The 12,406-nt window shown below is 40.1% G+C and overlaps 1 long non-coding RNA gene across 1 annotated transcript; it reads right to left on the bottom strand.

Moving 5' to 3' along the window:
* Window positions 1–2,411: 2,411 nt before the first annotated feature.
* Window positions 2,412–11,940, bottom strand: LOC125452969 (uncharacterized). The gene is made up of 3 exons (XR_007247647.1): window positions 11,843–11,940; window positions 8,968–9,134; window positions 2,412–3,558 (listed from the first exon to the last, which is right to left on the bottom strand). It is a non-coding gene; the product is annotated as an uncharacterized LOC125452969 (long non-coding RNA).
* Between the last annotated feature and the right edge of the window lie 466 nt (window positions 11,941–12,406).

The following is a 12,406-nucleotide window of genomic DNA, read 5'->3' on the forward strand; positions in this document are numbered from 1 at the left end:
GGCTATTAGCTTCCAATACTTCCGAGAAACATAGGTGCAGTGGACTGGTGAATTGTAAATGTGATGCCGTTGTACAAGGGTACAAGAATAAACCTAGCATCAAGGCTGCATTTAACCATGTGTGAAACCAAGGAGCCCGAGCAAAACTACAATCAATGGGAGTTGGGGAGAAAAGTCTCTGACTGTTGGAGTCATACCTGGCGCAAAAGAAGCTGCGGTTGCTGGAGGTCAGTCACCTCAGCTCCAGGACACCTCAGTTCTTCAGGTTAATGTTCTTGACCCAAACATCTTCAGCTGCTTCATCAATGACCTTCCCTCCATCATAAAGTCAGAAATCATAATATGCGCTGATGATTGCACAATGTTAAGTATAATTAACAACTTCTCATATGCTGAAGCAGTCCATGCCCAAAATGCAAGAAGACCTAGACAATGTCCAGACATGGACTTAAAAGTGGCAAATAACACCTGTGCCACACAAATGCCAGGCAATGACTGTCTCCAATAAAAGACAGACTAACTAGCGCCCCTTGACATTCAGTGTTGTTACCCTTACTGAATTTCTCACTATCAACAGCCTAGAGGTTACCGCTGACCAGAACCTGAACTAGCCAGATAAGCACAACAGCAGGTCAGAAGTTAGGAATACTGCAATGAGTAATTCACATTCTGATTCCTGAAAACCTTTCCATCATCTCCAAGGCATGAGTGTGATGAAGTACTCCTCACTTGCCTAGATGGATGCTGTTCCAACAACACTGAAGGGCTTGGCACCATCAGGGCAAAGCAGCCCACTTGATTGGCACTACATCCACAAACATTCGCTCCCTCCACCATTGATGCTCAGTAACAGCAGAATGTGCTATCTACAAGATGCACTGCAGAAATTCACCAAAGGTCCTCAGACAGCACCTTCCAAACCCATGACCACTTCCATCTAGAAGGACAAGTGCAGCAGATATATGGGCACACCTCCAACTGCAAGTTCCCCTCCAACCACTCACCTATCCTGACTTGAAAATTTGTCACCATTCCTTCACTGTCACTAGATCAAAATCCTGGAATTCCCTTCCTAATGCATTATGGGTTTACCTATGCCCAAGGGCTGCAACAGTTCAAGGAGGCAGCTCACCACCACCTTCTCAAAGGCAACTAGAAATGGGCAATAAATGCTGGCCAGCAACGCCCATGCCCCACGAGTGAAATAAAATAAAACTATGGGTCAGTTAGTTTCTCTTTAGTAAGCAGGAACGTTTTTAGAAGTGATAATCTGGAATAAAATTAATAATCATTTGGACAAATGTAGATTAATTTATGAAAGTCAGCATAAATTTATTAAGGGCACATTTTCTTTAAATAGATATCGATCTCAATGCAATAAGAGAAAGTTTTCTGAGGAAGCTTCAGTGGACCCCAACCTAAAACATTAACTCTGATTTCTCTCCACAGATGCTGCCAGACCTGCTGATACCTTGTAGCAATTTCTGTGATAGAAAGAGTTGTAGGAGGACTTGTTTGCACAGCATCTACACAATCGATAGTGCTAACTAGCAAAAGATTTTCATCAGAACTTCCCATGTTAAGCTCTCAATGCTGTTCAGACATCCAGATCTTAATTTATCACCTTTTGCTTAATCAAAAACAGGGGCACGTTGAAGGCAAAATCAAATTCCATTTGTGTGCAAAACTGGTAGCCTCACGCTGTCCAGGCCAGCTGCCTTGCACTGCTGTCTCTCATGCCTCACACCAGGGAGAGAAATCATGGTGCTTCTACTGTTTCTGCGTTCACTATTCCCCCTCCCCCACCTCAGTGTCCATCAGCCTGACAGAAAGAACATTGAAAAGACATTCTGTACAAATTTTATAAAATTGAATAGACTTTCTCACATTTGTCACAACGTTGTTATGAGGAAAATTAGCTTTCCTTTAATTACTCATGCCTTGGATCACATAATGTATCCAAAAGGTTCTTTTCGGATTTGGTTAAATGTAGTTAAGAGAAGGCTTGACAACAGCACTTTTCTTAAATATGAATATTTATTCACTAATAATAGAAGACAAATAAAAGGAACATTTATTAAGTTAATAAAAATAATGAAAATGAGAGGGAGAAAAGCAATAAGCCTTACGCCCTTCTGCCCGTCAGGGACCCTTTGATCGATGGTTGGTCTGGAGGCTGAGGCTGTTCCTGGCACCGTTCATAATCCCAGTCCAAGGTGAAACCTAGTGACTTGGAATGAAACTCTCTTTCCGTTATACAGTGTAACAAACTGCCAGGCACAGAAAAACAATTATAGAAAAACACGATGATTGTGCCGTCTTCCACATACAGGAATGTTCACAGGGCTCATTCAAGGTCATGCAGCTGTTGAATATTAACAGCAAGCTTAGCCCTTTAGCCCATCCTTCACAATTCACCCCTGATGATATTGGACAGCAAATGTTACATTTGCAGATGCAGATGCGAATCAGCGACAGCCGTCCGAGAATGTGTAATAACAGTACATAACCTACACTAGAAGATTAAAACTACAATGAAAATAGCTATCATCTATACAAATAATACAAAAATAGGGTGTATCATCAAATTAATGATCACAATGGCCTTCGGGGTCCAACCCTTAGATATATACCCTACACCTGATGTACGGTCCCTATCCATAGATCACTTCACACAATAACAGTAAAATAACATCAGACATGGACTCAAAATTTCTCCAGCTCACTTCATCTGTATCCATCTTGAGGATACTTCTCCAATATGTTTCCTTCCTTGCCAATTTTTTGAGTAATTGTACCATTGAGTGATAACTATCCCAATACGCAGGTACCTTCTTTGAGGTACAATATATATGGAATCAAACAAAACTGCTCTAATGTTCATCAGGCTTTACCTTCAACTTATGCTTCCCACTTTTTATTTTTCCTGGGGTTCTCTTGCCACAGACTCCTACTCCACCTGAGACTTAGCTCAGCCTTCTTTCACATACACTAACTGTCCTAATACATTACAATTCCACCTCCTGGTTTAAACACTGGAGTACATGCAGCATACAAATGCTCAAGATGGGGTTTCTGTATGTCATCCAAAGGGGCCTTTCACTCAGTCCACTATTAATCCTCCCAGAGTCCTTCATCCTTTCCTTTCTGAAACTTTCTGACATAATAAGCAATCACATATTATTTTGATTGCAATTCTTTTTACGTCCCTTTCACTAATATTATTTTAATAGTTTTAAATTCAGCTTCTCTATGGATTTTGTGTCAGTGTCTTATCATTTAAATTATATTTTTGTGATCTTCCAAGCCACACTAATTCTTTTGTCAAGTAGGTGTACACGTCTGAGACCCGTATTTCAGTGCATGTTTTTTACTGTCTCATATTTGTTACCACTGAAGTAACATTCACTTTTGCACACTTACATTAGTATCTCAAGACCTTGTCATGCATTCTTGACTCCCACATTATATTATCAAGTGATCTACGTGGTTTTACTTATCTCTCCACGTATGGCCCTCATGCCTCAGGTAATGGCTTGATCACCAATTCAATCCTTCCTAAAAAGAAAGACAAGCAGACAAAAATCATCAAGAGAAAGCTATCAGTTCCATGCTCCCGTCTAAACTGCTTTTTCACTAAAATGCATTTTAACTTCAATTGCTGTTTCAGTCTATTATTCTAATTTTTGTGTCTTTTGCCACCAGTCTCCACTGCTAATTACTTTGTCTCATCCAGTTTTGCAATTTAACTATTACCATCATGTCTACTTCCAGACATCGGTAGAGATTTGATAGTTTACGGAACATACTCTTATAATATTTTAAAACAGAAGTCAAAATTTCTGTTTGATTCAGGCACTACATACTTTGATCTTTTTCTAAGATGATCCCCTTTTTAAAAAATTACTTGAGAACTCATTCTAGATATTTGATATTTCTCTATATAAATTTGCCCAAATTCAATATTCTGTTACTCCCTTAAAGTTAGTAACCATTTTTGTAAGCATTGAAACCACTCAGACTGTGTGCATGCACTTTATCATTTCTCAGAAAAGTTTTCAGGTAACTAATTTAAATGTTTTAGGATATCAGGGCATGCGAGTCTTAATGCACTTTTTGTCATGATGTGCTTAAATGTGTATAGGCTCAGTAGTTTTGAGATTCCTAACACTCACTAAAATTAATATTTCCACAGTACTTCCCCAACACTGAAATGTGTTATCGATGAATGACTTGATGATTGAAGGAGCCTCATCCATCATTGTGTTGCCACGTTGAAATTCTGCAAATGAGTTCAGGTATCAGTGTCCCCAGTTTCTAAAAAAAATAAGCTCCATCCATTCCATATCAAGCAGAATGGGCTAATTAGCACTAATCTACTATGGATTCAAAAAACAGGGTTGGGGTGTAAACTCCTGCATGTAATTATGACATCCATCTCACCTCCTCCTTGAAGAAATGAAAAGGCTACCATTTTGTTAAAGGGATAACAAGGTGTAGAGCTGGATGAACATAGCAGGCCAAGCAGCAGCAAAGGAGCAGGAGAGGTAATGTTTCAGGTGTGGACCCTGAGCTCAGATTCTCCAGCATCGGCAGTTCCTACTATCTCTGAACCACTTTGTTAAATTTGCTTTTCCTAAACTCCTCGGCCACAAGGAGTTGCATTTCAACATCCCATTGACCCTTTCACTTGGATGTTAACAATGAGCCAATCTTATCATCCAGAATTAAAGATTCACTTATGTATTAAAACATTATTTGGAAATTTACTCTGACCAGAAAATAAAATTCCAAACATAATAAATTCTGGAATTAAAATTTTCCAAACTTCAAACACAAATGGAGCCAATTCCAAAAAGTAAATTTTTATCAAGCTTTACAAATCAAATTTTTGAATCAACTTTTCACAGATTTTTGCTTTACATAACCACTGATGGCTTCGGAAAAGGCCATTACATTAACCATACATGTCCCACAGTGATGAACACACCACACTTTCAAAATGCCATACATTCCCAAAACACAAACTAACTTCAAAGTACCCCCAGATCTTGAGCTCCCTGGGACAATAACATACAAATTGTACAAGACAACACTTAGCAACCATCAAACAAAGATGCTTTCAAACCAGACCACAATAAGTTAACAACTTCTACAAGGTCTGGTCCACTTGCACAATGCCGAAACCTGATCTCCAGTTCTCTCTTTTTCCAGTTATAACTGGCCCCCATCCTTTTGGAGGTCCTAATTGTGCTAACATATTAACTACATACTTGAATCAAGATCCTGCCGCATTCCACCTTTGAATATGAAAAGTCTTCAGAGCATCAGGCTGCTTTTCCCATCTCTTACATATTTTCCCAAATCCCACCCTTGTCGCCAGAAATATCTTGGATCAGAGGGTGTTTCCAAGTGGTTCTCTTTGAAATTTGGTTAAATGTAGTTAAGAGAACGCTTGACAACAGCAATTTGCTTAAATATAAACATTTATTGAGTAATAATAAGAGACGAAAAAGAAACAAACACTTATTGGGTAAATAAAAAGAATGAAAAAGAGAGGGAGAAAACAATGAGCTTCATGCCCTTCTGCCCATCAGGGACCCCTTAAATGACAGCTGGTCCGGAGGTTGAGATTGTTCCTGGCACCGTTCGTGATCCTGGTCCGAGGTGACGTCCAACTTTCGGAATAAAACTCTCTCTCTCTGTTATACAATGTAGCAAACAGCCAGCATAAAGAATAGCAGATACAGAAGACAAGACTGCTAGCTAATACAGAAAACACAACTACAGAAAAACAAACTGCACCTGTCATCCTTGGCTTGTAAGGGAATGTTCACAGGACACATTGATGGTCATGCAGCAAGTTGAGTATCATCATTAAATTCCCCACCTTATTTTCCCCTCCTACACAATTTATTTTCACATGCAGCTGTCAAATATCTTCACTAGCATTTAGCCCTTCGGTCCATTCTATACACTCATGCTCACTTCAATTTACAACAAGCAAGTGGAGTCTCTTCCTACCAATTTACTGCTTCTTCAATTTTGGCAATTTAAAGTGAATAATGTTTGCAATCAATAGTAAATTAAAGTACTGAATGGTTTTCTTTAAAAAAATCCTGCAGCTATTATTTTAGATTCCCTGTCATTCATGTTATCCTTTCATTAACCTCCACTTAAACTTTTGGTGTATTTAAAATTACGAGGACATTGTACTTTTTAAGAATATCAGTACCTTTTCTTTCTTAGTCAGTCTTAACGCTGTCGTGATTATACAGCAAATTACATTAGTTATTACAGATTCTAGTGATGAAATACTCTAGCACTGTAATATAGTGACAAGATGAAGGGATCCCATTTAGAAGATTAATCTTACTGAAAAAAAATACTGCAGTTGTTCAATCAGTTACTGATACTACTTTGTACTATATTGTCGTTCCTCTTTAACTAGGTTTATGAAAATTAGTATGATCCATCGATTAAGGATAGTTGCACCCAAAGGAATTTCTGACAGTTATGAATCTCGCCATTGCCATATTGTCAATTTTAGAAGCTTTGGAAGTTTTGGCAAATACTAAAATATTTATGTATCATTTTTCTCATGATATTAAATATGCATGAATTTGCTATTTTGGATGATGTAACCTGCGATGTTGTGCAGGCTTGAGTTTCAGATGTATGAATGACAGCTGACATTATTAATTGCCTGGTCCTTTCTGGTATTGAATTACCAAAGTGCTACATGGTTAGATTTTCCTGGGATCTATCTGACTATGCATCTTTAGCAGTGAAGTAAGCTAGTGTAGATGTTCATACTTTGACGACTAATTCAGCTAGAATTTTGCAAGATCTTTCACAAATCAATTGTATTATCTTCAATTCTGTTGGTTATTTCTTCAAGATGGCAGCAGTGTCTGCGCCATCTTTTTTTTCTCTCTTTTTTTGTTTCTTTCCTTCCTGCTTACCTCTTGCCCTCGGATGACATTGATGACGATGAGTTGAGGCAGCACCGACTTGAGACGATGCCCATTGCAGACTTGACGTGAAGCTCAGAACGGGCCCAAGTTGTAGCCTGCCCAGCCTTGAGTCAATGCCCATCTCAGACATGCCTCTTCTGTCTGCTTTAACTTCTTCTTTCTTTATCTGCCTTTTTTTTTGCATCAACCTGACTTGCCCGCTTGTGGAGAGCACACAGCTGCTTTAGTGGTGACTGCAATGCTGAGATTGGCCCAGCGCAGACTCATGGTGGCGATGTTCCTGATGGAGGCTAGATGGCGCTGAATGGGGGTGTTACGGCTCTGCAGTGGCAATGCGGTAAGGGGAATCATGCCAGTGATGGTCTCAGCATCAGGATGGAAGTCCCCAGATCCAGGCCTGTGGCTAAATACTTAAGAAGGTCTGTGATGCTAAACTTTGAATTTTATTTCTTTATTTTCTAATTTCTACCTAAGATTTTTTGCCTAGGTACCTTAGTACCCAAGAGGGCTCTGGAGAATGGTGACTTTGTATACTTTTCACTATACTCCTGTAGACCTGTACTTTGAGCACATGTGATGGTAAAACCTAATTCTAATACTACTTCTAATTCACTGCACTTCTGCTTTGCTTGTTGTGCTCTGGGTTCCAGCCACTATCAGTTTGTGGTTGGGGTCGTTCACTGATACTAATCCTCCATTCTATAATGAATCCAAAGGTCTGTCTAATTATCTAAGGTAGATGCTAGACCACTGATGAGCCTTAACAGTTCTGCGCTAAGGGGAATCTCTCAGAATGGAAGTACGGCTCCTCACTACTGAGGGAGCCCTTATTGGAATCTTCTCTCAGAAATACAGGAGAAATTTCTTTTGTTAAAAACAAACAAGGACCAGAATGAAAACCTTGCATGAGATTGCCTCTCCTCAGAAAATCTGGTCCCACATTTCGAAGCGTGTGTGGAACGCCTGATACGAACTGAAGTACACATGACTATGCTATGCTAGCTTGTTCACTTTGTACAAATTCATTTATCCAAACAACCGTTATGAATCATTACCTGATTAAAGTTCAATGTTCCTCGTGGCTAGCTGACCTGAGGTACTGTTTCAGGAAAACGTCCCCCTATAATTTGCTATCATTTGGAGAGCAATTTTGCACAGATTTAAACTTTCCGCATTGGCTAGATAAACTGATTGGCTTCTAATTGGGTATTATTTGCACAGTGCATTTCTAAAACAGAATAATCTGATCTTGTGGGGGCATCCACTATCTGGAAAGTCTGCAAATATTTTAAGTGTTATGTTAAAGGCTCATGAATTTTTTATGGTAGTACTGAACTTGAGTAATTGGTTTAAAAAAGACGCAAAGCTTTTCTTCTTGTGCTCATTGGGACAATACATGGGAGTACCAATAAAGGGGAAACCAACATTTGTACTGTAAGGGGCAAGAGTAGGTTGTTTGCTTGGCAAGTTGTTGAGTAGAACTGTGCCATATTTCATGCTCAGCAATGTTAAATGTTGTTACAGCATCTAAAGCTGTGCTGCACTTGTACTGCTTAAGTGCTCAACTTACCATCACTGGCTTTGGCAATGCCAACTCTAGTTAACACTCGTTGTAGGTGCCTTTGCCATGGGTAGCTCAATCAGACCTTGCTGTCTGCAGATTCAGCGCTGTTAGAGTACTCCCATATTCATTACATGCCTGGAATGATGGGTGGGAGGATATGGCAAGTAAGATGAGAGAAATTTCGTGGAGATTGATTTCCTTGGCAGCTCTCTATTGATCCATCAATTCTTCCTTCCCAAAATAAGTATAAAAGTAGCTGATATGAATGACATAAACCCATTGACACCCGCTTTAGTATTTGCATCTTGTACCCAGAAGAACATGACACACCCTGTTATTCCAGCATCTGAAAGAAAGACATGCATTCATACTGCACCTTTCAACTATCTCAGAGGGATCACGGCTTATGCTTTAACTGATACTCACTGGAAACTTTCACCAGTCATAGAAGAAAGTGACTTCACTCAGTGAGCATGGGTTGATGCTGCCACAAGACTGATCACTAGCCGCTTGCAGGATGTCTGTCTCTGATACGTGATTCACTTGTATCCATTACTTGTTTGGCCCCACATTTGAGTCCTTTCCATTGGCACCTGCACAATGAAAAATATTTACTTTGGCTGTCAGCATTATTTTCTCTCTCATTATCACAGACTTCGCAGTACTTTTGGTTTTATTTAACATGACATAACCCAGCAATTTTTGGCTTGTATTTTTTTTCCAACAGACAATGAAAATGACAGAAGTATTTACCAAGACTCCAGCTCTGCTGCTGGCTACATTGCTGTTTGAAATAGTTTCGCACCTTGATCTGCCTCTGACTAGGCTTTCTACCACCTCTCCTGCCCAAACAATAACACAGCCCTGATCAAATGACTGCTCCTTAATTGGCACTTTCTCCTTTTAGAGTCTCACCTTGACCTGCTGTCTCATTTCTCCTTAGCAACTTTCATTCCTTATCGTCTATCTCGAACTTTTTACCAACACATTCTTACTCTTTTCTTCCTTCTGCCTCTGCAATCAATAACCTACCATCCTTAATTATTTGATCATCCCACTATATTTGCAGTTTTCTCTTCATTTCACGGCTCTTCCTTAACCTATCCCTCCATGTAAAGTCTCCTACCCAGATTTCTTTTCTTTTTCATTCAAAGGATGTGGGCATTGCTGACTAGACCAGCATTTATTGCCAATTCCTAATTGTCACCAGAAGGTAGTTTAGAATCACCAGATAAGGATGGCTGTTTCCTTCCCTAAAGAACATTAGTGAACCAGATGGATTTTTTCTCACAATCAGCAATGGATTCAAGGTTACCAATAGACTTTTAATTCCAGATTTCTGTTTTCAATTGAATTTAAATTCCACCATCTACCATGGTGAGATTCAAACCCAGGTCCCCAGAATATTACAGAGATAGTAGGAACTGCCGATGATTGGAAAATCTGAGGTAACACGATGTGAGGCTGGATGAACACAGCAGGCCAAGCAGCATCAGAGGAGCAGGAAAGCTTGACGTTTCGGGTCGGAACCCTTCTTCAGAAATGGGGGAGGGTGAGGGGATTCTGAAATAAGTAGGGAGACGGGGGAGGCAGATAGAAGATGGATAAAGGAGAAGGTAGGGTGAGAGGAGGCAGACAGGTCAAAGAGGTGGGATTAGAGCCAGTAAAGGAGAATGTAGGTGGGGTCCTGGGGGGGATAGGTCAGTCCAGGGAGGACGGACAGGTCAGGGGGTGCGGGATGAGGTTAGTGGCTAGGGGATGGGCGTGGGGCTTGAGGAGGGAAGAATGGTTAGGGAGGCAGAGACTAGCTGGGCTGGTTTTGGGATGTGGTCAGGGGAGGGGAGATTTTGAAGCTTGTGAAGTCCACATTGATTGTCCACATTATCAATGTGGGCTTCAAAAGCTTCAAAATCTCAATCAACTCTCTCAACTCACTGCTGGCCTTGTTCTGTTAGACTGCTTGGATGCTCCTCAATTTCTACCAATCAAACAACACAAAGGCTAAAGACAGGAGTTTTGGCCTGAAGCGACAGCCACTAAATGAAGACAATGGTAAATTGGCCCACTAATGTCAATAACATAAAACCAATGAGCTAAAGATGCCAGTCACCTGCCCAGATGGAGAACATGTGTTGAGTGGCAGTAAAATCAGTCAACACAAATGCCAGCTTAGGTCATAACGAGGGTGCAAGGGGTAGTAAAGGGTAGTGAAAAAGGCAATTGATATGCTTGCCTTTTTTTAGTCAGTGCATTGAGTACAGGAATTGGGAGGTCATGTTGTAGCTGTACAGGACATTGGTTTGGCCACTATTGGAATACTGCATGTTATTCTGGTGTCCCTGCTTTAGAAAAAATGTAGTGAAACATGAAAGAGTTCAGAAAAAATTTACAAAGATCTTGGCGAGGTTGGAGGGTTTGAGCTACATTGAGAAGCTGAATAGACTGGGACTACTTCTCCTGGAGCATCAGAGGCTGAGGGGTAACCTTACAGAGGTTTATAAAATCATGAGAGGCATGGATAGGGTGAATAGCCGAGGTCTTTCTTCCAGTGGCGGGGAATCCAAAACTAGAGGGCGTAGGTTTAAGGTGAGAGGGGAAAGATTTAAACAGCTGTAAGGGACAACTTTTTCATGCGAAGGGTGGTGTTTGTACGGAACGAGCTGAAAAACGAAGCGGTGGAGGCTTATACAAGTACAACATTTTAAAAGGCATCTGGATGTGTAAACGAATAGGAAGTGTTTAGAAGGATTTGGACCAAATGCTGGTGAATGGGAATAGAATAATTTAGCATACATGGACGTGTACATGGTGGACATGGTTAGCATGTACAACTTGGACTGAAGGTCTGTTTCCTCGTAAGTAGTGCCATTGAAGTACTGTGGACATATTGTGCAGCAGGATCAGTAGGGGACAGCTCTACAATAAGTAGTTCATTTAAAAATGTCCCTTCCTAGAGGCAGTCTCTTGAACAGGCATTGGTTTGACCAGAAAGATGGGTAAGAACACCGACTGCATATATACACAACCTATGATGCCATGTAACTAATCGCACATGGGAGTTCTGAAACAGACAATTAGATCTCCTTTTTGCCTATCTAAAATGATCTAAAGAGAAAAAGATCATTGCCTCGATGGAAGGAAGTCAACTCCAGCACAAATCCAATATCAGACATTCTACTCCTATAAAATGAGCACAGCGCAATCCAATTTTTCAACCTTATCTTTGTCTGTCACAAGCTTCAAACTCTGCTGGAGATTCCATCCTTCTGTAATGCCATAGATTACAAACATAACATTTTACCTGACTCCCCGAGCTGACTTCTGAAGTGAGCGACTTCCTCGAGTGCCTCAAGGAGAATTCTCAGTCGTCTTATTGTTCCAGTTGCATATAATCCTGTGTTTGAAACAATGACTCAGCTCTTCTTTGCCCTAGCCCCATAGAATGAACATCTCCTTTGTTAATAAGGAAGCAAAACCTGGACTGTAATCAAAGTTCAATCTCATTTGATCACTATACAATTTCACCACAAGATCCTTCAGTTTATACTTCACTGATTTAGCAATGTAGCTAAGTATTTCATTTCCTTTGTGGATTGCTGCCCTAAATTGATTGACTGGATATGCTGCATGCTGATTTCATACGATGCTTTTAATCTCTTTCAATTGTTGGTTGGACATGACCTCCTTTACTGAGTCCTTACTTACTTTAACTGCATGTCTTTCATCACCTGAATGGTTTCTAAGTAGGTGATTCGCTTATACATTAATATTTATATTGAAATGTTCTAATTCTTTGGAAAACAACACTGATATTTCTAAAAACCTGCATGGACGTTCTCTCCAAACTAAATTCTAAAGCATAGTC

The sequence above is a fragment of the Stegostoma tigrinum genome, chromosome 4 (genome assembly GCF_030684315.1).
Source record: "Stegostoma tigrinum isolate sSteTig4 chromosome 4, sSteTig4.hap1, whole genome shotgun sequence".
Lineage (NCBI taxonomy): Eukaryota > Metazoa > Chordata > Chondrichthyes > Orectolobiformes > Stegostomatidae > Stegostoma > Stegostoma tigrinum.